The sequence below is a fragment of the Sylvia atricapilla genome, chromosome 1 (genome assembly GCF_009819655.1).
Source record: "Sylvia atricapilla isolate bSylAtr1 chromosome 1, bSylAtr1.pri, whole genome shotgun sequence".
Lineage (NCBI taxonomy): Eukaryota > Metazoa > Chordata > Aves > Passeriformes > Sylviidae > Sylvia > Sylvia atricapilla.
In genome coordinates, this window is record NC_089140.1 from 87,423,463 (window position 1) to 87,450,695 (window position 27,233).

Below are 27,233 nucleotides of genomic sequence, written 5' to 3' on the forward strand. Positions count from 1 at the left end.
GAAAGCCAGGTCTAAATTTTTAGGTCTTCTGCAGCACTGTACAGATTTCACATAGTATAAGCTCAGACATCACCACAGATCTCAGGATTATTTTCTAAACCAGCAGAATTACCTTGGCAAAACTTGAAAGGCTAATTTGAAATGTCGTACAAGGAATGCCAATAGATTGCATTGACTTTGTAACAATTTCTACAATGAACTGCTGGGACAAAACAAAAAAGACACCAGGAAGGCCAACCACTACAGCTGGCCAGTTTGGAAAACAGACAGGCAAATTAAAAAAAAAAAAAAAAAAAAAAAAATCCACCAACCAAAATACCCAAAACCCAACTACAAACAGGATATGCCTACTGCAAAGTATTTGGAAACAAATATAACTCCACCATTTATAAGCTTGTCTTAACATGCTCAATTTGTTCTGCAAAAAACCTATCAATACATGTTATCTTCATATATATAAATATACATACACAACATGCATGAGCCATAAAACCTTCATTCAGGTATTCAACATTTACATATAACCAATAATAAAGGGGAGGAAAGTATTTGCTACTAATAGTCAAATGCTCTCTGATTAGGTTTGAAACTAGGTTTTTAAATACTACTCAAGCAGCATGGTGTGTATCAAGCAAACTCCTTACAGGATGCAACCTCACTAAGAGCTCTTTCTGCTCTCATATAAGTAAAAATAACTGAGTATCAGCATTTTATCTATTTCTCTAATACAGAACAACAACGTAAATTCTTTCTCTAAGTTTTTCATTGTCTACTGGTAACAGTATTGTACTGCTGGACTGATTTCCCACATTTATTTTCAACAGAAAAAATGTCCTTTGTTTTATCAAGATTAATGTAATTTCCATCATGCTACCACAAATATTTTAGAAAAACATACCTAGATCACAGAATCATAGAAAAAAAATCTAGGTTGAAAGGGACCTCTGGAGATCATCTTGTCTAACTGTTCTTGAAAGTAGGGCTTTAAAACAGATTTTCCAAGGTGCCATCAGGTAAAACCTTGAATACTTCAAGCAGGGAAGACTTCAGTACTTCTCTACACAATCTAGTCCCAGAGTGAAACAGTTATCAAGCAACTATTATTTTTCCCTTATATACAGGCATCTAATAAAAACAAACAAACAAACAAACAAACAAACAAATAATAATAAAAAAAACAGGAAACATAAACACCATGCAAATAAAAACAGAATAATAGAATTTAATGTTTGCAGAATATTTATTTCAAGTAACCGCAGGTATATAATAGATCTAACCGGTCAAGTTCTCTATTTATTATTAAATAACTGGGTTACATATCGGTAGTCCCTTTTGCTGAGTGCCTCTGGTACCATCCGCTGTCCTAAGAGTCACACAGGCATTCCCAGATGTACCTACTACTATTCTCATCTGTTAGGATTCCAAGCTGCCAACTCTCCAAGCCTGAGCCCTTCCCCTCTCCTCTCAGATCCCAGGCCTTTGTGAGTCCCACACACTCCTCTGTCCTGCCAGTCTTGCCCAGACATCAGACAGAGGATGTAGAGCATCAGTGTAGGTATTGACTGAACATTAGTCAAGCACCTGTTCACCCTCTGCCCTGTGGGCAAAGCAATACAAACATCTGCAGAGCCTCACACAGAGGTCCCAGCCCCAGGGCAGGCAGTAACCTCTTCATATAGTTCACAGCTTGATGTCTTTAAGGCATTATACACATAAAATGTGTTGAAACTAGGAGAACCAAACATTACTGGTGCAGGGATGGATAACCAGCACACTTTTTAAACAGCAGAACTCAGGAGTGGAGTGTTTATTTGTCCCAGTGTTGCTGGAGGTCAGCTGATAGCACATCAGAGTTAAGCATATGAAGAAACACAAACTTGCACCTCATTTACTTGTCACACACCAACTGCCAAAAGGGATCTCGGTGGATGAAAAAGGAGGACATTAATAAAGCCAGGCTTCTCATGCTGTCTAACCTTATCTGCTGGCGAGAGGTACATTTGCTGATTGCCTTGAAGTTGCCTCTAATCAATCCAGTAAAACAGGCTTTTTTATTACCCATGTTAAAAGTTCAACTTTGCCTTATAACATGGAGATGGTTGTAAAGCCAGTTTTTCTCCACACTGCCAGAAAAGCAAAGCAAACGTGCTTTGAGGAGTGCTGTGAGCTGTCTCTAAGTCAGAGAGACCATTTCACAGCTCTGGGTGCTGGCTTATGGCAGCTGAGCATCACTGATACACACAGGGCTCCTGCAGTGCTGTGCCCATCTACACAACTGAGGTGACACCCACAGCAACACTTTCTTCAGAGCTTCTACAACATTAGGCCTACAGTCAACTTTTCTAAAAAAAGTTTTAAGGATAGGCATAGTATCTTGAGCTTAGAAGTAATTTTACTTCATTAAATAAACAAAGCCTTCCGGTCCCTAAAGGGGGACTAGAAAAGGAGACGGAATCTCCTACACGAGCATAACGGCAGGGAATGCCTTCAAACTAGAAGAGACTAGATTTGTATTAGACATTAGGACAAAATTATTTCCTGTGGGGGTGGTGAGGCAGTGGACGCCTCATCCATGGAAGTGTTCAAGGCCAGGCCGGATGGGGATTCGAACAACCTGTTCCTTGTGTGCAAGGAAGGTGTCCTTGTACACAACACAGAGGTTAGATGATGATCTTTAAGGCTTCTTTCAACCCAAACCATTCAATGATTCTCTAATGGTAAGCAGTGTGGGAGACAGACCATGTTTGGTGCTTACATTAATGTGTTTATAAATGTCTTGGGGACAGAAGGCAGAGAGACAAACATGGGCTTAAAAAAAAAAAATCTACTTTTGCCTTTGGTAAATGAGCTGATAATAAAGCTGCAGTGCTGGACACTTGGGAGAGAGACTAAGCAACATGCAGATTTATTTCCTTCATACCTCCCTAATAGAGCTTGTAATTGCCTTTGGCTGCTTACTTTGACACCCAAAAGAGAAATGTTAAGCCAGTTCTTTTATACTGGGAAAGATTTACTTCCTGGGTAATCAGTTAAAAAAAAAAAAAAAAAAGGCAAAACCAAACAAGGATGACTGTAGTACACAACATGACACTACTCCGAGTCATTCCAACTCAGCATGCACTGGTTAACAAGTAACAGAGGTTGTAACTGATAATAGTAACAAAATCGCCGGCTCCTGAGAGTAACTGGTCACAGAGCTAACTTTAGACCCCAATACAACAGATCCTAGAGGCTTGTTTTTACGACCACATAAATATTTAATTTCTGAAAATTCTATTTTCAGAGCATATTAATCCTTCAAAATTTTTTTTTAATTAAGGGTCAGAGCCCTTATTCATAATCAAAAGAAAATGGGGAACACACCATGGGAAAGGTTGATTTCCTGTATAAAAAAAAAAAAAAAAATCACAAGTCTTCTGCAATCCTTTTGCTCCAAGAAGATGGGGGGTTGTTTTGAAAAAACATTATTTATATTGTGTTTTCAGAATCAAGAAGTCAACACAGATATGAAGTTATTCCAGTGATCAATTATCTTTATCAGAATCATAGAACCATTTAGGCTGGAAAAGATCTCTAGGATCATCAAGCCCAGCCGTTAGCCTGGCACTGACACCACTAATCCATGTCCCTAAGTGCCACATCTAACGCCTGTTAAATATCTCCAGGGATGGTGACTCCACCACTTCCCTGGACAGCCTGTTCCAAAGCTTCCTAATTCGCTTGGTGAAGAAAGTTTTCCTAATTCTGAATACGCAAAACTTCCTTTTCCACTGCATCATTGTTTGATTACCACAAGACCTTTTATGGCTCACAAGTCAGATAAATTTGTTTAGAAACCAAGTATAGTTAGATGAATGACACTCACAGTAAAATTAAACGTACTGCTAGCCTGGCATCTAAAGCCAATAGATATTAACATGAAACAAACAGAGTTTACCAGTTTACCACTGATTTTAAACAACTGTGTAATTGTGTTCTTCTGTTCATAGTGACAAGGAGAAATAACTAAGATGCTATAACCCCATGCAATCTTCTCCAACCGAAGTATGACGTTCCTGATTCACTCCAGGGAGATACTAGCTGATACACACAGTGCACTGGTGAGCAGAATGCTGTTGGCCAATTCAGGCTCTGTAACTGAACAGTAACGGGACACTTGCATGATACATCAGTTATTTGGTACCTTTGGTCAAAGGCAACATGTATCACGTGAATGAATGGAAAGATTAAATATTTATCTGAAAAATAATAAAGCGCTCTCTGTTCAAAAAAGGCATAAGACAAAAACCCCCGAAAACCACAAAACACACAACCCACATCATTTCCCACTATTAAACACTGAATCACTTCCTAGTTACCAAGAGCCAGTGTGCTTCCCTTAATCCTGGAGCCTTATCAGCTGCCAAGTGCCAAATCACAGGCTTCCTTAAGACAGGTACCTCTTCTCCAAATGTGCATTTTCAATACAAATAGGAAGCACACTAACCAAAGCTGGAGAATAAACTTTAAAAACGTTGAATTTAATGAACAGAAAGCTATGATCAGGATGGCTGCTTTACTACAAGAGTATCCTGGGGATATATACCCAGGATTTTTGGTCTCTTGTCATACCAGTAATGCTCCCTGAATGGTGTGGTCCCACAGAAATTTCCTCCACTTATTAAACTTTCTGGCAACTACTTCAAAGAAAAACTGTGTTGCTGAAGTCTGAATAAATCTGAAAGCAAGAAGAAGGAAAAACCTCCATAGTGGCTGCAAATATAAAACCCTACACCTACGTGCAGTCTTATTAAAAGGTGTTAATTTAATATACACAAACTATAGTATCACAAATATTTTCACAAATCAGGAGTTGCCTAATATGTGCACACTTGAATTTTCTCAGTGATACTTCAAATTGCCTATACTTTTGGAGTAAACCAGAAAGCATTGACTCCACCCCAAACTGTTCTTCACAATTCCAAGTTATAAACAAATATTGGATTTCCATCACTGGCTTGCAACATTCTATGAAACAGCCATCAACTGCTGCCTATCTCTCCACGCAGTCTATGCTGTCTTGTCTTGTTTCTAATGCTGTCTTGCTCTACTATTGCATTTTTAAAATTGTTTTATTAAATTCATGGAACACTTAAGTTTTTAAAATCAGCATGGCTAAATTCTTAGAAACCTTTTCAGACACCATACAAAATGAACTACATTTACAAAATCCTGCTGTGAAGATAGAAAGGTTTATGATCATGAAAACAATAAGGTCTTTCTGTAAAAATATTCCCAAAAGACATGATCTCTTTCCAAACTAATTATTAATAGAATAACAAGCAACACAATTTTTACAGTGGCTTATGCTCTACCCAAAGTCAAGCTCACCAATGAGTTTCCATCAAGTGAGAATTGTGACATCTTTTTTAGGCATCTGAGAATGTCATGGATGAAAATGGCAGAACAGATACTAAAATTGTAACAAGTTTTATGCTATCATTAATAAAAGGATTGTTCTCATAAACAACTGCACCAAATCACAGATGGAGAGAATCAAGGCTGAAAATTGAGTCAGGCATAGGAAAGTATGGAAACCTTAATCAAACAGCAGCAGTCCAGGCAACTCTGTGTGAAAGAGGAAACTATGAGAGTTCAATAATTTTATCTCCTTGAAGTCTTTTGATAATTATCACAATCCACTGACACACTGAGCCCAAAAATAAGAAGCCAGGGACATCATAAAAGCTTGAACTATACCCTAACTATAAACTTAATGCACTCAGTAGGCCAGAATGTTAGACAAATGTTTTTAAACAATTTTCCAAAGTACGTTAATAAAGTTTTACTGATATACAGATATACATATACACAAATATGACCAGAACTATGTTCAAAAACTAGAAATTATCTCACCCTACAACAACCTCTGAAACCAAATAAGGACAGCTTGTACTCACTAGGTTGTTCAAAGATGCTTTTCTTTCCTACAGTAAACATGGACTCACATATTGTGAAAGAACAATGTGAAGATAAGGCAAGCTGCACCTTAACATGTGCTAGCTGATCTTCAACTTGACCAAAGTACAGTCTGCTTTAGCTTTATCTACAAGCTCTTAATGTGTTAATTAGAATATCAGCAACACAGTCAAAAAGACACCCTCTTCCAAACAAACCACTAGCATTGAAACTATGGGAATAAAAATATTTGCATGTCCTTAACTTCAGGTACATGTTCACATTTACCTCAAGCAAAAGCTGTGCATCTATCTATACCATTATAGTTCCAGAAGCATAGTCCTTCCCCATCTATGTAAGAATATTTAAAAAAAAAAAAAAAAAAAAAAACCCAAATCACAAAAGTTATGAAAAGCATTTAGACTGACACAGAAGTAGAAACAGGATACAACTGCACATAGATCCAATGCCTGGGATAAAAAAAACCTTAAGTTAAGAAAAAAAATCCACACCAAAACTGAGTGAAACTGCAGAGATCAGACCTCTGCATACTTGGGCCAATCCATGGGGAATACCCCATGTTGAACAAGAGGATCCATAGTCACAGAACTGTAGGCAAACAACACCAGAACAACAGCACAGTATGAAATCCCATAGGTATACAAGTCACAGCTCAGGCTCCCAGCTTTGATTCATAAAATGCGTCATTGCAGAGAGCGTAACTGTATCACATAACTTGCTAGGGAAATAGCCATGGTTACTCATCACAGCTTGGTGTTATGAACCGCTGGCTTTCCATAACACTGCACACACCAGATTAAAATCTCTCCGGGGGTGGAGGGAGAGGATAGCAGGAAATCAATGAACAAGATGTCAAATCATAACTACTTTCATACTTCAAAGTGCAAATAAAACAGCATCTGACTTTGTAGTGAAATACTTCACTGTTGATTTCAGCTACTTACAGCTGCTCCTTCTCTAGAACTATTTTTTAAAGTCTCGCTCAGGCTAAGAAAGGAAAAAAGTCTGGTTCAGAATAAATAATAAATTACTCGAAAAGGGGCTTTTTGCATTTTGCTAGACAAAAAAAAAAATAGCTTTACTTTGTGCACATGCATGTTTCATTTGACCTTTAAACCATATTGTTGAGGAACAAGCCTTGATTAGTACTTCTAGCACCTGACAGAATCACCAAAATTAGAGCTACCACTAAAACACTGCAACTGTATCTGCCAGCTACGAAGGCTGAAGCATTTCATGATTTCTCAAAAACTTTACCATTATTTCTTCTTCAGAAAACATAAAAGTGAAGCATATTTTGTATTGTCCACCTTAACATCAAAAATCAAATATTTTAGCTTGTTTGAAAGGCTATGTGACCTGAAAGGAAGAGTACACAATAAGTTTTATATTACATTGCAACAGAAGAATAAAGAGATGGAATCACTCCCTGTACACACAGTTTTCTTCTTCTTGCAGAGAACTTAAAAACTGACTTTTTTTTTTTTTATCTTGAATAATAAAAAACTTCTCGAATTCCTTGTAAAACTTCACCACTCATTAAAATAACACACATGTACAGGTTTGAACTGAGGACTGACTTTTGCTTCACTTTTTATTAACTTCTATGAGCAACATGACTTGGTATTAGTGGAAGAGTTCCAAAAACAAAAGTAGTAACTGAACGAAGAACCCTGTGATTGGTAAGTTACTACTTTAGTACTACACAGTATTGATTGAGAATAATTATCTAACCAATTTCATAGTGCACCAACCACCAGCTTGAATTAGAAAGATAAAAGCTGGTTGTTGACAAAGGTGACAGACTAGGTGGTTGTGACAAGAGGTTACTACCTTGCTTCTTGAAACATCCTCACTGGATTGGTCAATACAAGCAACAATGCAACTTATTAGCTTGGCTGTATTTCAACTTTGTGAGGCAGGGAAAAGAACCCATTTTACTTTTGGCAAAACAACACCTTTCAGAAAGCCTAATACTCCTTCCACTAAAAAAGGGATTGAGATCACTTATCCTGAAGAGCTCCTCTCAACTCCAAATTCTGAAAAAACCCAGTTTCCTCAGTAGTGTTCTTAGTCATAATTCAAAGCTTGGGACACTCTCTCTCCCCCCCTAACACATGTCGCTGTGCTTGGATCAAACCTAAATTTGCCAAGAGAGGGAACTGATGAAATTACAGCCAATATGACAGCTTAACATATGCTCATAGCATGCACAAGCTTCACTGCTTCTGGGATTTCTGCTTTATTTGTGAAACTGCTTTACTTGTCTAATGCTCTGTAATCCTCATGTTGAAGATACATTTGCAGAAGTCTAACAGAGGGAACTTAGTCAGAGAGATGCATCAGACAAGACCACTCCTAATGATTTTCATTTCAAACAGAAGCCATTAGGATAATGTGCTGATTCAGACTTAGGGACCTAGAGCCTGCAGAGATCCACCACATCCCTTACGCAGTGATAGGCTCTCCTGTTGAATCAATGGTGACAGTTCTTGGACAAAAGAATTGCATTTCTTAAAAGGAGAAGTATTGTTACTGAATGAAGCTACATGCTGAGAAGGGATAGTAAGACAGTGTGGGACAAGAGGGTTCTTGACCCACAGAAGTGTGACAGACAAAGCCAGAGGAACTCTAAGACCAGTGAAGAGGCAGATACAGTTCTGCTTTTATCTTTTCCAATTCTTTTTCTGGAAACTGATTAAAAAATATTTCACATCTTCCTGAGGAGTACCAGATGGATAACCTGTATTCCAAATGTATGCCCAGAGCAGAGCCCATATTTTGCTTGGACATCTCTAATTTATAAGCCAAGAGCACGTGAGACTCACGAGGTGAACAACAGTACAGCAGTGCACCAAGAACCTACAAGGTTTTCAAGTCTCTCTTGATTCCTCCTGATCCAGAAGACAGCAACACTTCGTTACAATTACTCGTGTAATGTCTGGAAATCTAAACCAAAATCTAGCAGACAGGCATGACCAGATTTCAGCATCACAGCACAACTCAAGCTATAAAATTATGTACGAAGTGTCAGTGTTTTCTGCAATGAGAAGGTTCAAGATTGTGAATATAGTTTGACAATAGGAAGACAAATTAAGAGCAAAAAAGAGCTTTATAAAGCAAGCTATTAAACAATGCTTTCTACAGTATCTGATTTCTTAGCACTTTATGAATGCAGGGATATGAAAAGAAGAAAGAGAAGGAACACAAAGTCCCATAGGGGGCACGTGACTACGTTTCATATTACAGTGCTAATAATAGAAATTAGAACTACTCAGTGAGGTTCAGTACATGCTGATTGAAGGCAATGGTATCTTAAGGTATGGGGAGATTAGAATAGATTATCTCAAGGTATGTCAATATGAAACTTGCAGCACATCTGTTACTCCACTCCAACTGCTTGTGCGCCTGCTCTTTTGCCTTAGTAAACACCTCGACAGAAGAATTATTTACCTCCCATAAATTCCCACCTGTCATGAGGAAAGCCCACATATACCTTCTGACTTAAAGTCTTGGAGAACAAGAAAACACCATAGCTCATGAAAAGCATCCAACTCCAAGACAAAACTGCAGGCAGAGCACTTCTAGTTGATACTGCCACTTCCCTTGCCTGAATTAAGTTGACTAAATTCTCTCTTAAGAGACAAATCCAATTCAGAGTTACTTGATTGATTACTGTTCAAGTGAGCCATCTCATGCTCCAGCCCAAGGTATGGGATGCTCCCATCAGGGGCTAAAATGCCATCACTATGGGTTCTCACCAGTGTTGTGCCAAATCCCCCTTGCTGACTAACATCATGCACTCAACGCCATGGGAACAAAATGTACACTGCCCTTCTACACATAGGGAGCCAGAAGAGAAACCAATGCTACAAACACCAACAGATACAAGGAGGAAGCAAAACAAATATTTTTTGCTTAATATACTCAAAGCTGTAGTTTTGGGAAAACAACTGAAAAACGTTGCTGTCTCGTTTTCCTGTGCAAACATTCCAGTAGATGAGCAGACAGTGTTGCCTCTGACAGTAATCAGTTCTCAAATTCAGTTATGAAGCTTAGGGTGATAATGTTTCTTGGCCAAAAAACAAACAAAAAAACCACCCAAACCCAACAACTAAAACCAAACCCACACCACAAGGTTTCTTTAAAACTTACAATGAACATTTATCACATTTAAAACAATGAGATTGGTAACTGTGGTCCTCATCACCACTAAACTACATTTTACTTTTCACTAGTCAAGTTTTAATGAACTATGAATGAATACAATATATAATGAATAGCCCTATGCATAGATGCCAGCATGGCAAATATTATTTATGAATGAAGTGACAAAACAGAAGAACTGCTCACTGTACTGGCATTTAGTCCACCTTGGAGAATTCAACATTAATGACTTCTGTGCACAAGACTTTTGGTGTTGTACCTGTGTAAGGTTACTCTTACAGTGTCTATGTAACGCTATCATTTACCCACCAGTATAAAAATTAGGTCACAGCCTTAGAAAAGTATGCACAACTGTCTCTGCTATAATACTGACTACTAAAAAAAAAGTCCACCCAAGATCTTTAGAAATCAGCTAATATTTTAGACTCCTGGATTGGATGAAAACATGATTTATCACATGGTAAGTCATGAACATATTTAAGATGAGATGATACTACCACTAACTTTTTTGTTACTACTTTTGTGTTGTTTCTGTCTACTGCTTTAATCATATAATACAAAATGATTAATTGAGAAGCAGTTATAGAGCTTTGCAATTTAATAGCATATCACTTAACAATAGTTTTATCAGTGTCTTAGTTTGTACTGAAAGTATTTTGGAAGCATGAGGGTCAAGAGTTAAGTATTGTGAGGTATAACATGTCACTGTGATATTACCCAAATTTATATCCTAAAGTAATGAACTATCCCAGTTTTAGAATATGCAAAAAGTTGATAATGGAAATATTAAAAATGCTTATTAAGTCAGAGAGAGAGAGAGTTGAAAAGTGTTAAGAGTTCTTCCAGGAATCCACTGCCAGCCATATTAGAGTGTTTAATGAAACAAAATTAATCTTATCATCACAAGTTGGTCCTTCAAATAAGCTGTTCTGTTAAGTGTAGTTTGAACTATGCAGAGTATTACATTTTTTCTTAGGAACTAGAAAACAAAAATGTATCATGTATTTGTCACCTATCAAGACATTTTTGACACAAGACAATGCCACAGAACACCACCATCATAAAAAATTAGCATTTGTACTGCATAGGCAAGCAAGTCTTTCTAGATATGGTTACTGAGCAGACCCTTCTCCCCCACAGTTGTTTGTTGACGGTTTCCCTTATGATCAAACCCACCCAAGTAATAGGGACAAGTTCTTGTATAACTACTTTCAGAAAAGTTTTGTTTTAAAAAAGTGGAAGTGCAACTGCCCTCCAAAGCTAAGTAAGTATTCTACACATCTATATTAACTTTTTATAAATAATCTTCCAGTGTAACACTGTGCAAAACTAATACTTCAGTAATATACGTATTTCTACTATAAAGACAGTTTGTGATTAACTGAGTAGCAGCATCAATATTTAATAGCATTAAAGAACTAACTTGTTCTGCTTTCAGTTACATAGTTATCAGAGAACTAGCAATTTGTGTGACAGGCTGAAGAGTGCCACAAGGGAAGCAACCATCCTAGCAGAGAAAAAAAAATAATCCCAACAGTATCTTTGACAGAGAGGAAAGCAAGGAGCCACAGAAGGAGAGACTGACTAATTACTTTGGATAAGTTCAGTCAAGAGAGGAAACGAGAAGTGCTGCAAGATGAATGAGAATTTTATATTAAAAGAAGTATCCTATTTTACTGCTGTTGCATCTGTTCCATAACACCAATGAGGAAAATAGTTGTCACACTTGACATATATGGGTATATTATATATATCTTACATATATTACAGATATATTGGATATTTTTGGTATCTCCACAGGGCAAGTCAACACCCAGAATGCTGAGAAGTAACCGCTGTGGGGCCCCGGCAGCCTTGGTGGCGGGGCAGCTGCTGGTAACTCCTCCGTGGTACTGCATCTCCGGGCTTCGGGGCTCTGATGCGCGGACAGGGGCACGGCCAGGGCCGCTCCGCGCCCGCAGCGCTCCTCTCTCCCCTAAACACGCCCGAGGCTCTCGGGACTCGGAAATACTCCAAATTCGGGTGCTCTGCCAGCGATTTGGGGAAAAAAACCGGCAATACAGAAGAAGCCAAACTCGCCCTATATTACCAGGCAGCAAAAGCGAGGCGTCCCGGGGACGGAACGGGACCTTCCCCGTGCCCTCCCCCGGTGCCCGACCCTAAACACACAAGGCGCGGAGCCCGACAGAAAACGGGAGGAGCGGGGCAGCGCCGTCCCCCGAGGGCCCGGCACGGCATGGCTCGACGGGCTGACACCCAGCCCGGCACGGCCGCTCACCTTCCCGCTCGCTTTCCCCCGCGCCAGCCGCCGGGAGCAGCGCTCGCCGCCGCTCTCCCCGGGGCCGGCAGACAGCCAGGCAGCGGCGGGGGCCAGCCGCCCGCCCGGGCACTCCGCCGCCCCGCCGAGGGGCAGGAGGAGAAGGAGGAGGGAGGCGCGGGGGCGGCCCCGGCGGCACCGCCGCCCCCGCCTCCCGGAGGCGCTCCGGCGGCGCCAACTTTCCCCGCGCCCCGCGCCGCTCCCGCCGCTCCCCGGTACCTGCCGCGCCGCCCCGCGCCGCCGCCGCCGCCCCGCTCCCCCAGGGGGCGCAGAAGGCCGTCACGGCCGTCGCGGCCGCCGCCACCGTGCGGACCGAGGAGAGCAGGTGCGGAGCGCGGGACCGCGGAGCCGATCCCGATCCCGCCGCCGGCTCCGGCTCCTGCGCTGGGCTGGGCGGGCGGGGCGCGGCGGGGCGGGGCCCTGAGCAGCGCGGCCCTGAGCAGCGCCCGCCGCCCGCGCGCGCCCCCTAGCGGAGGGAGCCGGCGGACGGGCCCGGCGCAGGCCGCCGCCGCCGCTCTCCGCCTCGGCCCCGCTCGGACCCTTTCGGGGACCCTTTCGGCGCCTTCCGCCGCTTCCGCGCGGGGAGCGGGGTCACCGCGGGCGGCGGGGCTGGGGCCGTTCCCCTCCCGCCCCGCAGCAGCCCTGGCGGGGCCCGCCCCGCCCTCGGCTGTCCCCGCACGGCCGTGGTGGCCGCGGTGCTGCCCACAGCCGCTCCCGGGCCGTGCCGAGCGGCCGGCTCCGGAGGCTGCCGCGAGCCTGGCACCCCGCCGGCTGGCGGACCCTGCCCGGGGACCAGGAGCCGGGCGTCCCTCGGGCCATCGCCCGGGGAACTAACGGGGCCGGCACGGGAGGTGCGAAGTGTCCCCACAGCCGGCCGCACGGCACGGCCCATCGCCTCCCCCGCGGGAGCAGCAGCGCAGGGCCGGCCGCCGGCGAGGCGTGGAGAGATGCCCGAGGCGTGGGGATGCGTGTGTGCCTCCCGCTCCCATCGTGTGCCCGGCGATTCGCTCGGGTCCCGCAAGCGGAGTAACTGTGTAAGAGCAACTCTACACTCATGCTAATTAGCTGAGCCTTTCTGCAGCGCTAATTAGGTGAAGCAGAATACCTCAACGGCCAAACAATCCCCTGACGTGTCTTTTCCAGTTTTAAAGAAATTTCTAGGTGCTTGGTCCTTGTGCCCTTGTGGCACTGTTGTGCTAATGCGACTGTACATTAGATCAATGAAACAGTTCAGGTTAAAGTATTCAGAAAAACCGTCCGAAACCGTGTGAAACTTGGGTGGTGTTCTCCTGTTCTGTTTTGGCCCCTGCCTTCAGCCACCTCTGTTAACCCAAATGCAGGGAGAGAGTGAACCAATGCACCAGAAGCTCCCTGCAAGAGACCCAGATCCGGAAGAAAACCCCCAGAGACAAGCCCGAGAAAAGCGTATCAGATGAGTCCTTGACATGGTTTTATTGTTTCAAATTCCAAATTACCTTTCCAAGCTTAGTTCAGGGACCTCTGTGCTGCGGTACACAGTATAAATATGTCTGCTGTGGAGATGGAGCATTCCAAAATGCAACTTGGCTCTTGCCATCTGCTTATCTGTACTGCTCTTCCAGTGAGCCATTTCTTGGGATGTCACGTTCTTGGCTAGTTTGGGTGAAAGTAACTTGTAGGCAGCAGCTCCGGTGAAGGCAGAAGAATGGGAGCCAGTTTGAGCATGTCTGCACAGTACTGCCTATCTGAATTTGAGTAGGAGCGTAGGGAGGAGCGTAGCTATGTCACAGGTTTTCCCACCAGGTACAAATGCCCACTGCTGTTCAGCACAGCTGATTCGTAGGATTTTACAGATTTCCTACAGGCCTCTCTGAATGGCTCTGTCTTATGCTTGTTTTCACTAATATCTATCCTGAAAAGTGATCAATCCCAAATGTTTGAAGAAGACATCTAATAAGCTAATCTCCTGTCATTTATTAAAGGTACATAACTCAATCTTCCATGCATTTAAATCCTAATGGAATATTGACAGGCTTCATTCTATTTAACTGTTTCTGAGACTCAAAGTGAGAATTAATTCACTTGTTAATCCTATAACGTTACTCCAAAATGTGAGCTTATTTAACTCTGGAACAACAACAGTGTTAAAAAGCATTGGCATTGCCATCCCAAATCAGCCCGTTAGGTCAGTGTGTTTCCACCAGAACCTCTCCTAATTAATAAGTAAGGATTAAACCCATCTAACACTTTGTGTCCCATGGAAAGAAGTTAAATTTTCTTTGAACTGATACTTGGCATTTTCCGAAGTACTTTGCAAGCAATAGTCATCATCTTTTCCTGTAGAGAGAATGCAGGAAAACGGTGCTACATAACAAATACACAAAGTGAACACACCACCAAGGAGCAAGCTTCTGCTCCTCATGTTGAAGGTTACTGCATCTTGCCCTTACATAGTCCCATGTAAGAGCATTAATTCAGAGATATGAGAGCCTATCCATTTCAATTAATCACAATGAAATGAAATACGAGTGTATCAGGCTTTTGATTTAGTGGTACAGTTCCTAGACTCAGGTCCAAAACCTGTACAGCAGACAACTCTCATTACAAACATCAGAAATTCTACTGCTGGGCCTTGAAGGAAATATGTAATCCCAGTCTTCCCCTGAGTTAAAACTATTACATATTTTATCAAGTGCTATCATTCATCCCAGTGAAGAAAAGTACCCCCCCTCTTTTGATTGGGAGTTGCAGATTAAATAGGAAATAATTTTCTATTGTACACAACTACTTTCAGCTCCAAAATTCTGTTCTTGGAAAGACTTTCCCAAATTCCTTGACTTTTTGGAAAGGCAGAAAATCCTATAGGGTTGCCACACAGAATACCATAGAAGTATTCTCTCTCACCAAGAGATGATTTGTCCCCATAAATGTGATATCAGCTTATAGCAAACACTTACTCTCTGTGTGAATCATCACTACTCATCACCTACTTGCTAAAGTTGTGCTGAATTAGATAAATATTATTTAATTTAGTGTAATTTTTCCTATCACGTGATCAAAAATGTGGACAAGATACTAATTCCATGAGAATAACAACCTCAAATTAAAAAGAAAAACCACTACTCATCTCTGAAAAAAAACCCAAACAAACAAACCCCACAAAAACAACAGGATAAAGGTTGTGTCTGTTATTTTCACATTTGTGGCTGAGGTATTATTATTTTCCATAATTACACAAACACACTCTCCTTCTGCAGGATCGTCTCCCATTCACTGCTTGGTTCAATGGCTGCTTCACCCTTCCCTCCCTATGTTAACCCCTACAGCAGACTGGATATCTGCTCTCATGCTCTTGAGTATCCAGCTGAGAACATCTAGGACACAGTTTTTCAACTAAATTCCTGAGTGTTTTTATTCACATCTTTGAACACTTTAAATAAAAAGAAATCACAATCTGAATCTCTGCTCAGTTTACTCAGGGAAAAAAAAAAAAAAAAAAAAAAAAAAAAAAAAAAAAAAAAAAAAAAAAAAAAAGCACAATTGCTGATCAGAGGGATGAAGTCCAGCTGGAGTAACTTCCTCAGCACCACCAGAAGCTCTGTCACAGTAACAAACATCTCTGAGAGCAGTTTGAGCAGCCACCTAACCAGGGATCAGGTACTGATCAAAACCAGATGAGGAAAAAACCTGTCAGTAGTGTTACTTTTAATACAGAAAAATTCTACAGCTAGGTTAGCCAGTAGTGAATTGAGGAAAAGTGTGCGACTTTAAAAAGCTGTTGATGTTTTATCCAAGAACTGTTAAAGGGCAGGGTAGATAGATCCCTGAGCCACCTGGTCCAGTGGAAGGTGTCCCTGCCCAAGGCAGGGTGGTTGGAACCAGATCTTTACGGTTCCTTCCAACCCAAATCCTTCTATGATTCCATGAAATATGTGTGCATACATACACACACAGATTTTCAGAACTTAATTAGCCAAATTTGGGAAGAATTCCTTCATGTCAACAAAAGACTCCTTGTTGTAAGAATCACGGACCTACTAAAGCATCTCAAAAGGTAGTTACAAATAGGGAATTTGTGTGATTGTTCTTAATTAGCAATCAGTTATCTTAATTCTTCTTGAAAAGACAAAAATATCATCAGTTCAGCCAGAGGCAGAAATGCATGATGGGAAACTTCATCCCAAATAATTACATCCCAAACAATTACATTCTGGCACAGTTGTAACAGAAGCAAGATCTCTATAAGAAAAATATTTGGCAATCTGAGAGATGGTCATTTTGCCTTATAGACAGATCGGTATATGCAAGCACAGAATAAACTTCTCTCCACTTCCAGAGATACTCAAGTTCTAAGCATTGTCTTTATCTCCTGTTCACAAGACATTTAAAAAACATAAACTGTGAACTTTCAAAAAAACCCCAAAACCCTAAGTGGCTGAAAGTACGTTCACATTATCACCAAACACCAGTTTAAGTGAATACAGACTGGGAATGCGAATACACACATACAGTGAATGTTCCCAGCAGTTAGACAGTAAATTGTCTGGCCAAAATAATTTATGTGCTTGCACAGTCTTCATGGATATTGTCCTCTTCCTTCCCACACTTTGGCTGATGTTTCTCAAAGTGCTTACATTTACTTGCAAGCATGTATGAAGTCCTGTACTCATTCATGAAATGTGTATCGTGAAATATGGGTTAAACAGAGTGGAAGAGTGCTGGAAAAAATTGACACTTGGGGATGTGCCTACAGTGTTGCACTTACACCTAAACAGTGGAAGTTGTACCAGACTGTAAATAAGTATTTCTAAGGGAAAGGCTGAAAGTACAGTCAACTCAGCCATTTAAACTTCAATACATTAAAACATGTAGCTGGGAAATTATTTTGCATAAACATGTATTAAAAAATGAAGTAATCTTGTTTATATCTACTTTGATTATCTGATCAGTAGTGTACTGAATATGTATTTACACAATATTGGCCCTTCTGTTAACAACAAGCATTCATCTCAAATTATCATTTTGGCACAGTCTTCCTTTATTGCTTCTTATGGCCACTCAAAGGTTTCCTCTTATCAGTAATATATAATGATTGTAAGTTATGAAAGAGGGAGACATATTGCTGGAACTCACAATTTATTTTTTTTCATTCATCTATAACAGTTATTTTGCCACTCCAGGACATATCTTTTTCAATCTCAGAAAGTATGATTCATGGGAAAGAAGTGTCAAATAATTTTTGTTTTGTCTAAAATTTGCAAATGTTTTACATTTAGCAATTAACCATGAAAAGCGTATTTAAATGAATCTTATTTAAATCAATCCAGTATATATATTTAATATAGTTGCACAGGAGAAGCAACATGGTACTATGCTAATATCCTGTAAAACATATTTCGTTCCTTTCAGAATTACCACTCCCTGAAGTAAAACAGGAGTCCATTTTAAGTTCTGCATCATTTGAATTTGAGATGGAGCATTGAAGAAAGCTGCTTTAATTGAAGCTTAAAAGATATGGAATTGAGCCTTTAGGGAGTGTTGGGCACTTTTCTTGTCGTTCTGGTTGATTGATTTGCATGATGTGGGTGGGGAATGTTGTTGATCAGGCTGTCCATTTTAATTTTATACTCGTTGTGTCAGCTTTAAAGTGAGGGGTGAGCATACAAACTTTAGTACAGACGCTGTGCTGCAGGCCAAAGTAAGTAAAATAGCACTATATACACTCTTGAAAAGTGTGATATTTAAGTCAACTCAGAATATCATATGCTGCAATACATTATTTTTAGTCTCATATTGGGTAAGTGCCTTCTCTTTTTTTCTTTTCCTGATTCTCATGTATATAAACAAGGTGGAATGAAAGTCTTTAAACCTAACATGTCACTGTCCTGGTTCCTTGAGAAGTACTGTTCTGAATTTAGCAGACAACCAACAAGCCTTAATGATGAGACTTGCAATGTCCCCTGAAGGGAAAAAAAAAAAAAAAAAACGAAACCAACCACCAACCCCTTAAAGCTTATTTTGCTCTTCTGATTTACATTGTAGGATATGCCAAATCTGGCTGTCATCCTGTGTCTTACCACGGCCTGATATCCTATAAAATCACTCTACCTAAGAGAGCTGGATCAGTCTCTTTATTTGTTGTTGTATACACACCTATTGCAGTCAGACTTCTTTTTTAAAAAGGCAGAACGCTGCAGTTGCAAATTATTTGTGAACCATTTCTACCCAGGGTGTTTAAGTCAGTAACTGTTCCTGCTGCACTGCTTGTGATCCTACTGTGACAGTTGTGAAAATCAAAAGCACCTTCCAACAGATGGCACATGGGCCAATTAGTGACGGTGAGCTTCTGCATCACTTGGTGTCCTATGAGAATGGAATGAAAAGCCTTCCCCTTTCCCTGTGTTATCATACTGGTGTTCATTAACACTCAAAAATAGGGGAAAAAAAAACCCCACCACCAAAAAATCCAGGTCTCTCTTCCTGCCCACTTCATACCCCATGACAAGGAAACTATGTTTCAGGAGATGAGTAACAGAGCAGCTTTTTTTTCTAAAGGTTACAATCAATGAAAAAACAACAACAACAACAACAACAAAAAAAAAACCACACACAAACCCCCAAACAAACCAACCAACCAACCCCCCAAAAAACCAAAACCAAAAACCACCCCCAAAAAACAACAACCCTTAACTATATTTCTATTAAGAGGTTCTTAATGAAATGTGCAAATGCCTCAATATTTTTGTATTCAGCACAATTCAGTCCAGTAGCACATGGGGTTTTAATGTACCTAAGGGGAGAAGACACAAAGAATTAGGTCTGGAGTCTGGGGAAGTCAAAAACTTGACTAGACTAATTGATTTTGCAGGCTGATGTTTTAAAAACCTATACAGTGAAAATACTAATGAGTTCCTTTTTTTGAGGAATGAGAAGAAGATCTAAATTTAACTATGAACTTTCAGTAACTTTCAGTAACTATGAGGTATTTGGCTCCAGGTATTTAGGATATAAAGCAGCTGGAGTGGTTATCCTCCTATGAGCCCTCCATGTCTCAGATGTGTCTGACCCTATTTGTTGTGACAGGCACAAAAAAACAGAGTGTATGAAAGACCTTAAAAGCTGAATGTTGTAGCATTGAACATACAGATGCCCAGTTCTGGAGTAAAACCATATATTCAGAGCTTGGGCTGCTTCAGCAGAGTACATAGGGAAAGTTTTCCAGTTCATGTTGTGTTGGAGAACTGCCAACACACTGAATCAGGAGTGCTTGGTCACTGTCTTCAGCAGAGAGATGCCAGTGTCAGGGGTTGGAAGTGCTCCCTGCACAGGTACCTGTTAAATCTCACATCTCTGCCTCAGATGCTCCAAAGAGGGACTTCTGTTCACTTGGGATCTGTTTCCACAAGTGTGCTCTTGCGAGTAGGTAGGATTTATGCCCCTTATTTCTGGATTCTAATCTAGACCAGGTATTCTCCAAGCTGTGGTTTCACAGCCCTGTTGCTGCAAATGTGAGTGTGGGCAGGAGTGGAGCTCAAGGGACATAGACCATTGCCAACCCCAGGTGCAACCCCAAGGTCTGTAGTTTGTTGTCTAGTAAGCATTAAGGGTTGTAATGCAGGAGTTTTAGATTTAGTCCAAATCCCACTCTAGACTTTCTAAATACCCATGTTGTACCTGACTTTTCATGTTATTCATACTTATGAACTAACTCTTATGAGAAATAAGCTGATGCTCTGAAAAGACTGTCATCAATCTGTGGATTACATATATAGAGAAGAATTGAAAGAGATCAGCTGAAAGGTGTTAAAATAATTCAGATTTATTATTCTGTCCTCCTGGCAAAGTCCTCAATTACAACATCCCTTTAATATTGGAATATTACATATTCCTTGTCACAAAGCTATCTTTTTGGAAATTACTGAACTGTGTTAAAATATTTGCCACTTTTGAGAAGAGACATAACATCCTGATTTTCTTCCTTTTTGTTATAAGACTATTTTTCTTAAGTTCAACATGATTTCTCAAAAGTTAGACTTCAAGGCAGCACAAAGCTATCCAGACAATGGTGTTGAGCTTTCTTCTCCCTGAATTACCTTGTGAAGGAATTTGCAGTGAAGCTGATGTCCTTGCTAGGCAAAAATAGGAAAACAGTCTCTTAGGTGCTGCTTTAGATACTTAGATTGACTCATTCCTGTCCAAAGTAAATAGGAAGAGAATTTATTATCCAGGTCCCAGCACTGCAGTCAAGTGCTCTCATTTCTAATTATTCCAAGCAAAGCAAGACATGTTTGGCCAAGAGTGACCAGGTGCCTTAGCAACCTTTAGAACTGCTTCAGTTAGAGAAAGAAGTCTAATAATTATCTCCTACTTTCCTAGCAAAAAATGAATGCCAGCATTTCTAGATTAGACATGTGGTAATAGTGGCACCTAATGGCTCTGACATCCTCAGGATGGTGGAGGAGGACATGCTGGTTTTTAAAGGGTCACATATAGGTGTTTTTGCCATTTTATTAGGAAAGGTTGGTTGACGACCATCCCTATAAACAAATATATAGTATTGTCACGTGTTCTTCCTTTCCTGTCTTCCACTCCATGTGGAATTTTTATAATCCTTGAATTGCAATATGTCATAATCACCAACATTTCCTCTGGCAGCACTATATCTCTGTAAACCTGATAGCTAACAGAAACTGTTTTCAAAGCAGAGCTGATCTCATTGCTGATGCTTGTCCATAAAGATGTTTTGGCATGATAAGATTCTGTATAAACTGATGTATTTGTTATTGAAACAAACCTTAAGTTTTCATATCTATTCAAAAAGGAAAAGAAAAAAAGATAATAACTTCTTTACTGGATGGAAATGGCAAAGAAAAGGATTTTGAAAATTTTCTAGTTGCTGAAAGGCTATTATAGGTATGGAAAGAATCAAATTAAGCTGATAAGAGTAGGATATTTGGCCTTTATCAAAGGATTCCTGACACTTCTCCTCCAAACCTTTCTTCATAAGTCAATAGCTCCAAGTAGCACACACTGAACACGGCTGTAACCTGGTATGCTGCTATCTGGAAATTTCAGATTAGATTCGTATGCTGCTATCTGGAAATTTCAGATTAGATTCTGTTAAAAAATTGTCAAAGAACAGACCACAAAATAAAGGGATGGGGTGGGGAAGGGGAGGTGACAGTGGTTGCTTTCAGTGAGTTAGAGACTGCTATTCTGGTCAGAGAATTATTTGGAGCAAAATAGCTACAATTATAGGTAGGGAATATAAATGGAAATTTGAATGAAATATATACAGCTATATGACCCACTAATGACTCCAAAAAAGGGCATAAGATGGATGAGTCACTGACTTTTAAATATAGTTCCCTACTGCAATAGTTTTATGATCAAACAAGGCTCCACTTGAATTAAAGGGAAGTGAGGGCTGTATGATGGGGGTCTTACAGTTATGCTTCAGTGACAACAAAGGCAAAGGCTACACAACTTGTTTCCATTATAAGCAATGTAAGAAAGAAGTATTTGCAAAGGGGTGACTCAGATCAGAGGGCTTTCAGTTTGACTCTGTTGCGGTAGTTCAGATAAATGCGCTCATTATTTTCTATAGCCTGTGACCTTTCCTGATTCATAAATAGTAACATTTATTTTTCTGCACAATATTTATTTTAACACTGTTACTATTGATTTCACTGTATTTCATCACTTGTTCCAATTGTAAAGTTAGGCTCACTTACTAATATAAGATCAGCAGCTTTCTAAAGGCAAAGAAAATAGCAAAGTCGTGCTAGGATTTTAACGGCTGGGAACAGAAATAGCATTTGACACAATGCATTTAAACTATTTTTTTTACTATGTGACACAATTTGTTTTTAAAGAACTGTGATGTATCTTACAGACACATGTCTGGCAAAGCGTAGTCATTAGAGAGGTAAAACAAACATAATGACCTCTGCTTTGCTGGCCACCAAAACAGCACAGGCAAGGAAGTGAAGAATTTTTAAAGGTCCTTTGGAAATATAAACCCAGAGACTATATTGCAAATGTTCTTCCTATCATTTGCAGTGCTGTCTCTGAAGGTCATTTCTAATTTCAGTCACAATTTGCATGAAGTGAAAAAGTAATTCAGATAGACTGCTGAAAGGTTTGTAGGTTTAAGGGACCATATATTGCTATAAGAAGCTTCTGAGTGCAAATATGCAAAAATAAGTCTCACAACTTCAAGAGATTTTCTTTGCATATTTGAAAAAGTGAAAGAAAACTTCAAAATTATTAAAAAGGTAACCTATTTTTTCCCATCTCCCCTCTCCTGCATCACATATACATATTTCTAAAGAGGTTAGAAGAATGAACTTCATTGCTGCTCTTCTGCAAATGTCTGTAGAGACAAACAATGATTTATTCCTCAGAATAAACGAAGCAAACAGCAGCTTTCTTTCCCTGGAAATTTTGGCATCATTTGCTGATATGAAACCACAAAAACCCTCAGGTATTTAAAAGCTATTAGGACCCCAATCCAGCCAGCCTTTCTCCTATCCACGGCTTGAATGCCTTGGCTTACTCTCCGGAGTGAACACAGGATGAGAGCACAGGGTTTGCCACTTGGTGTGGGTGACTACTGTGGAGCATTGCCCAAGATCATCCTGTCAGAGCAATAGAGCTCAGAGTTTAAGCTGGCCCTCAATCCCTGGTTTAGCACAAGCTTTTTATAAGCTCTCTGGTAGCTTGTTAATGGAACAGTTTACATTGATTATAATGACACCAAGGAAGTAATTAAGGGGGAATATTTTAACTGTTCCTGAATTTAACTTGTCCTTTGATGCTATTCAGATCATCTGGTGTGTATATAACCTCACCTTGAAAACATATATGTAAAAGTAGCAGGTAAAAGACAAAAAAGTAGATAAAAGTAGTACAGAAATTAACAATATTGTATATGAGAGGGTGCAGTTCTGGCTGATTTCTCCCTTTCAATACCAAGACAACTGTTACATGCAAGAGTTTCTTTGAGTTAGCATGTTCAATAAATTCAACCTTGGCAACTGTGCTGACAACCACCATTAGGGTTATAGACCATAAATCCATAAAAATCTTTTCTCCCATCTATTGTGAAATTCGGGAAGTGCAGCTCAAAGAAATGGAAGAGATATAGCAGGCCTGAAGCAAATGCTGAAGAGCTTGTGATCTCCCCGTGCTTATTTATGTGATGTGTCCTAACAACAACATGGGGCATTTCCTGCAAGTCACATTTGTCTGGGAGTCTTTGGAGATTTGTGGCAGAGGGCAATGCATCCTTTCATCTGTAACCTGTGCATGTCTTTTAGGAGTTTCACAGGTCTATCTGGGTACTCCTTGCAATTAAATATCTCAGAGTCTTTTCCACACACTGAGATAATTGCCACCATGGAAGACATGTGTGTTACATGTTTAGGCGTATACTCATGAAAATCTAGTGTTTTTAAAGACATGCAGTTTCAAATAACTCACTTTCATAATGTTCATAGGTTAGTGTAGAATTAAGTAAGATTTGTAGTCCATGCTAGAACAGGGGTATTTCAACATGTAAACTATTTTGTAGGAGACCAACTGTACAATGCTATTGCCATTAACTTTGCTATATCAAACTTCATGCAAAAGCTTGGCTGATACCCTCAGTACCAAGTGCCTAAATATTAATGGAACTAGCACAGATTTTCACATCAAAAGCATGCAAATGTTCAGAACTAGTTATTTACTTTTTATAGTTAAGACCTAGAAAAGGAGTCTTAAGTAAAATATTATAGCTGTAATTTTTTGATGGACTTATAATAAGGAGCTTGGTAAGTTTTGTTAAAGAATTATTTGAAGAAATTGACAGCGGTCATCTATATAACAATGGAACAAAACTTATGCCATTTTCATATGAAGGTAAATACTTTTGAAATATCTTTTGTGTACTTTGTGTAACAAAGAGAACTTGTTTCAATACAATATTTCATACTGAAAATAATATTTCACTAAGGGTATAAAATATGAAGATTGATTTTCATTAAATTTTTCAGTCAGGCAGGCCTTAGTATATATTAAAAATCAATAACCATTTTATTATCTTTTAAATCTTAGTTATTTCTATTCTAGTAGAGGGTGGGAATAAGAAGCCCCCCGGTGACAAAACTACAATCTTTGTATTGAAATGGGTATTAAAAAGATCACATTATGTACTTAGGGACTCTAAACTACAGATGTCCAGGTGCTTTATTCTGTGCCCATGAAAACAGAAGGGGACTGTTCATGTGCATGAAGTTAAAACACATCTAAGTAGGAACCATCATTTTATTGCCTTTATATTTCCAGTGAAATGAGAATTTGGTACCTTTTTTTTTTTTTTTTTTTTTTTTTCTTTCCCAGACAAAACTTCTATGTAACTCTACACATTCCAGGAAAGAAATGAAATACAGGAAATAAAAACCACTGTCAGCCAAATTGTGTAAGAAGTTTTCTATGGGACATGTTTTTTCAATATCTTAAAGCCACTCCTCCAGATTGTATTTCAGGGACAATATGTGAATTTAGACTTAGAAAGTGACACCAGGGATCTAAGCAGTGGAAGGCATTACCTGTCAGTACCTTTTGAAGACAACTTGAAAAGGATTAATGCAACAAAATAAATTGAGCATGAACTCAAAAACCTGGTAAAGTTGAGTCATAGCAAAAATTTCTATGATGCTGACTGCCTGAGAAACCAAGCCTTTCTGTTTCATAATGGCACAAACTACTTTTTAAAACAGTCAACAGTGCTCTTTTCTGGTAATGCAAAAAATCTTCCTTTTCACAGAAGACAGATTTGTGATTTAGTCCACCTTAAAATGCAGGTGGAGGACCATACCTTCCCACACACTGTATTTTTTATTTATTTTATCATTTGCAACAATGCAACATGAGGAAATGCCTTGAAAAATAAATGGCTTGAAAAGAAAAGACAATTTGGCTCATAGATGAGTGGGGTTCCAGATGTAATTCTAGGGGGTTTTTGCTGAAAGGAAATGACCTTATAATTAATATAAGATGATGTGATCAACCAAATAAAGCTTTCCATTCTGAAACTGCAACATGGGGGGTTTTGAGCATATGGAAGGGAGGGAAACACTTTTAGTACAGTCATGCATTTAGCTGAGAATGAGCAAATAGATAATATTTAAAGAATGCTTTTTCTGGTGACTGGGGGTGAGGTTCAGAAACAAATCCCTTAAACCACTATTATTAGCCATCTCAGAGGAGAGAGAGATTTTATCTGACTCTGCCCCAGTTTGAAGACCTCTCAGTAAAATGAAGCAATTGAAGTAAAATTATATGAAACTCATTTGTCCTAATTTCTAGGCCCTACGAAAGGGATTCATATTGCAAGTCTAATCTAAGGAATGATGCTTTAGAGGGTTAGTCCCCTGCTCCCAAACATAAAGCTTTCTTCCCACCAGCTCTTCTCCTTTGCCCTAGAGAGGCTGTGATTTTATTTTATATTTCCAATATAAGTGTAAGTCTGTCATCTTAATAGTAGTTGGGAACATTTAAAATTCAGGATACAATTTCTAGATAATGGCAGAATTGTATGAAGGCACAGCCTACATGCACCACTTTCTTGTTGCATTAATTCATTTGGGGACAATCTAGGTGTAGACATCTAGTTAAATTTACATTCAGTCAAATGGCTAAAGAAATAGATGTCTTTTTTTTTTTTTTTCCTTTTTTTTTTTTTTCCCAGGGATGATAACCTTCCAGAAAATACTCTTCTTCAGAAAACTGCTGCCTATGTTTTCAGTACCTTGGAAGACTGGTGGAAATTACCAGAAATGTGTGTCACTTAGAAAAAAAATTAAGAAACCTGTGTGAAATTGTAGTATAGCATTTCCTATGATGGCACCAAAACCTCATGAAGATTTAAGAGAAACCTAAAATAAAACAAATTCAGTGGTGTCCTGAGTGGTTTTGAAAGAGTGTGAGCCAAGAAAACCACTAGTCTTCAACAGCCAAAAATACTGTGGATTTCTGCCAGCCTTGTCTTTCTAGGTCTGTATCAGTCCATATTTCCCCCATCCTTCTGTTGGCTACTTGCCTTCTTAGTACCTTAACTAAGGCGTAAGAAATAAAGCTATACTTAGCCAGCAGGCCACACTGATGAATCAGTATAAACTGCTTTCTCAGAGGCCAAAAATACCTTTCTTATGATGGAATCATGGAATTTTATTTAAATGACAACAAGTACTTATAGCAAGTGTCCATGCTAAAAAATAATGGTCAATGGTCTGGATACTTGTGGCACAGAGGAGCTCAGGCCTTACTTCTTACTTCCAGTGGCTTCCAGTCAAATGGATACACTGTCCAAGGTAGCCACAAAGTTTACCCACAAAGGTTTTTATGGGATTCTCAAGTGAAACTCAAGAAAGCAGACTTTGTAGATGGAAGTAAAATTTCATTAAGATGAACTGATAGATGAAGCATGCTGTGCTTGGTCATAGAATCTCTACAATGGGTACAGCAATGTCTGTTGCATCTTTCTAAACAGAAAATATATCACTTCCATTTCTGCCTGCGTTGTGGGGATTTTAATGGGTTATTTACAGTGCTTGATGATTGAAAAGAACAGCATAAAACTCCTGCTCAGCCCTGCTCACTTTCTAGCACTACAGGCACAATCTCATTTTGGATGCAAAAGGAAATATCTGTTGAATAAAGTCAACACTTGAATTGAAGAGAGGGTGTGAACAACAGTAGACGGATATCTGTGAGTAATTTTGTGCATGAATATGCTGGCTGTGGGAGAGGAGCACTGCTTTGCAGG

General features: G+C 39.7%; 1 protein-coding gene across 1 annotated transcript in view; it reads right to left on the reverse strand.

Moving 5' to 3' along the window:
• Positions 1–12,754, reverse strand: part of PTPN3 (protein tyrosine phosphatase non-receptor type 3) — a 123,239-nt gene extending 110,485 nt beyond the window's left edge. The window contains exon 1 of the mRNA XM_066327155.1: positions 12,662–12,754. The gene's annotated coding sequence lies outside the window, so the exon portion shown is untranslated. The remainder of the gene's footprint in view (positions 1–12,661) is intronic.
• Positions 12,755–27,233: the final 14,479 nt, after the last annotated feature.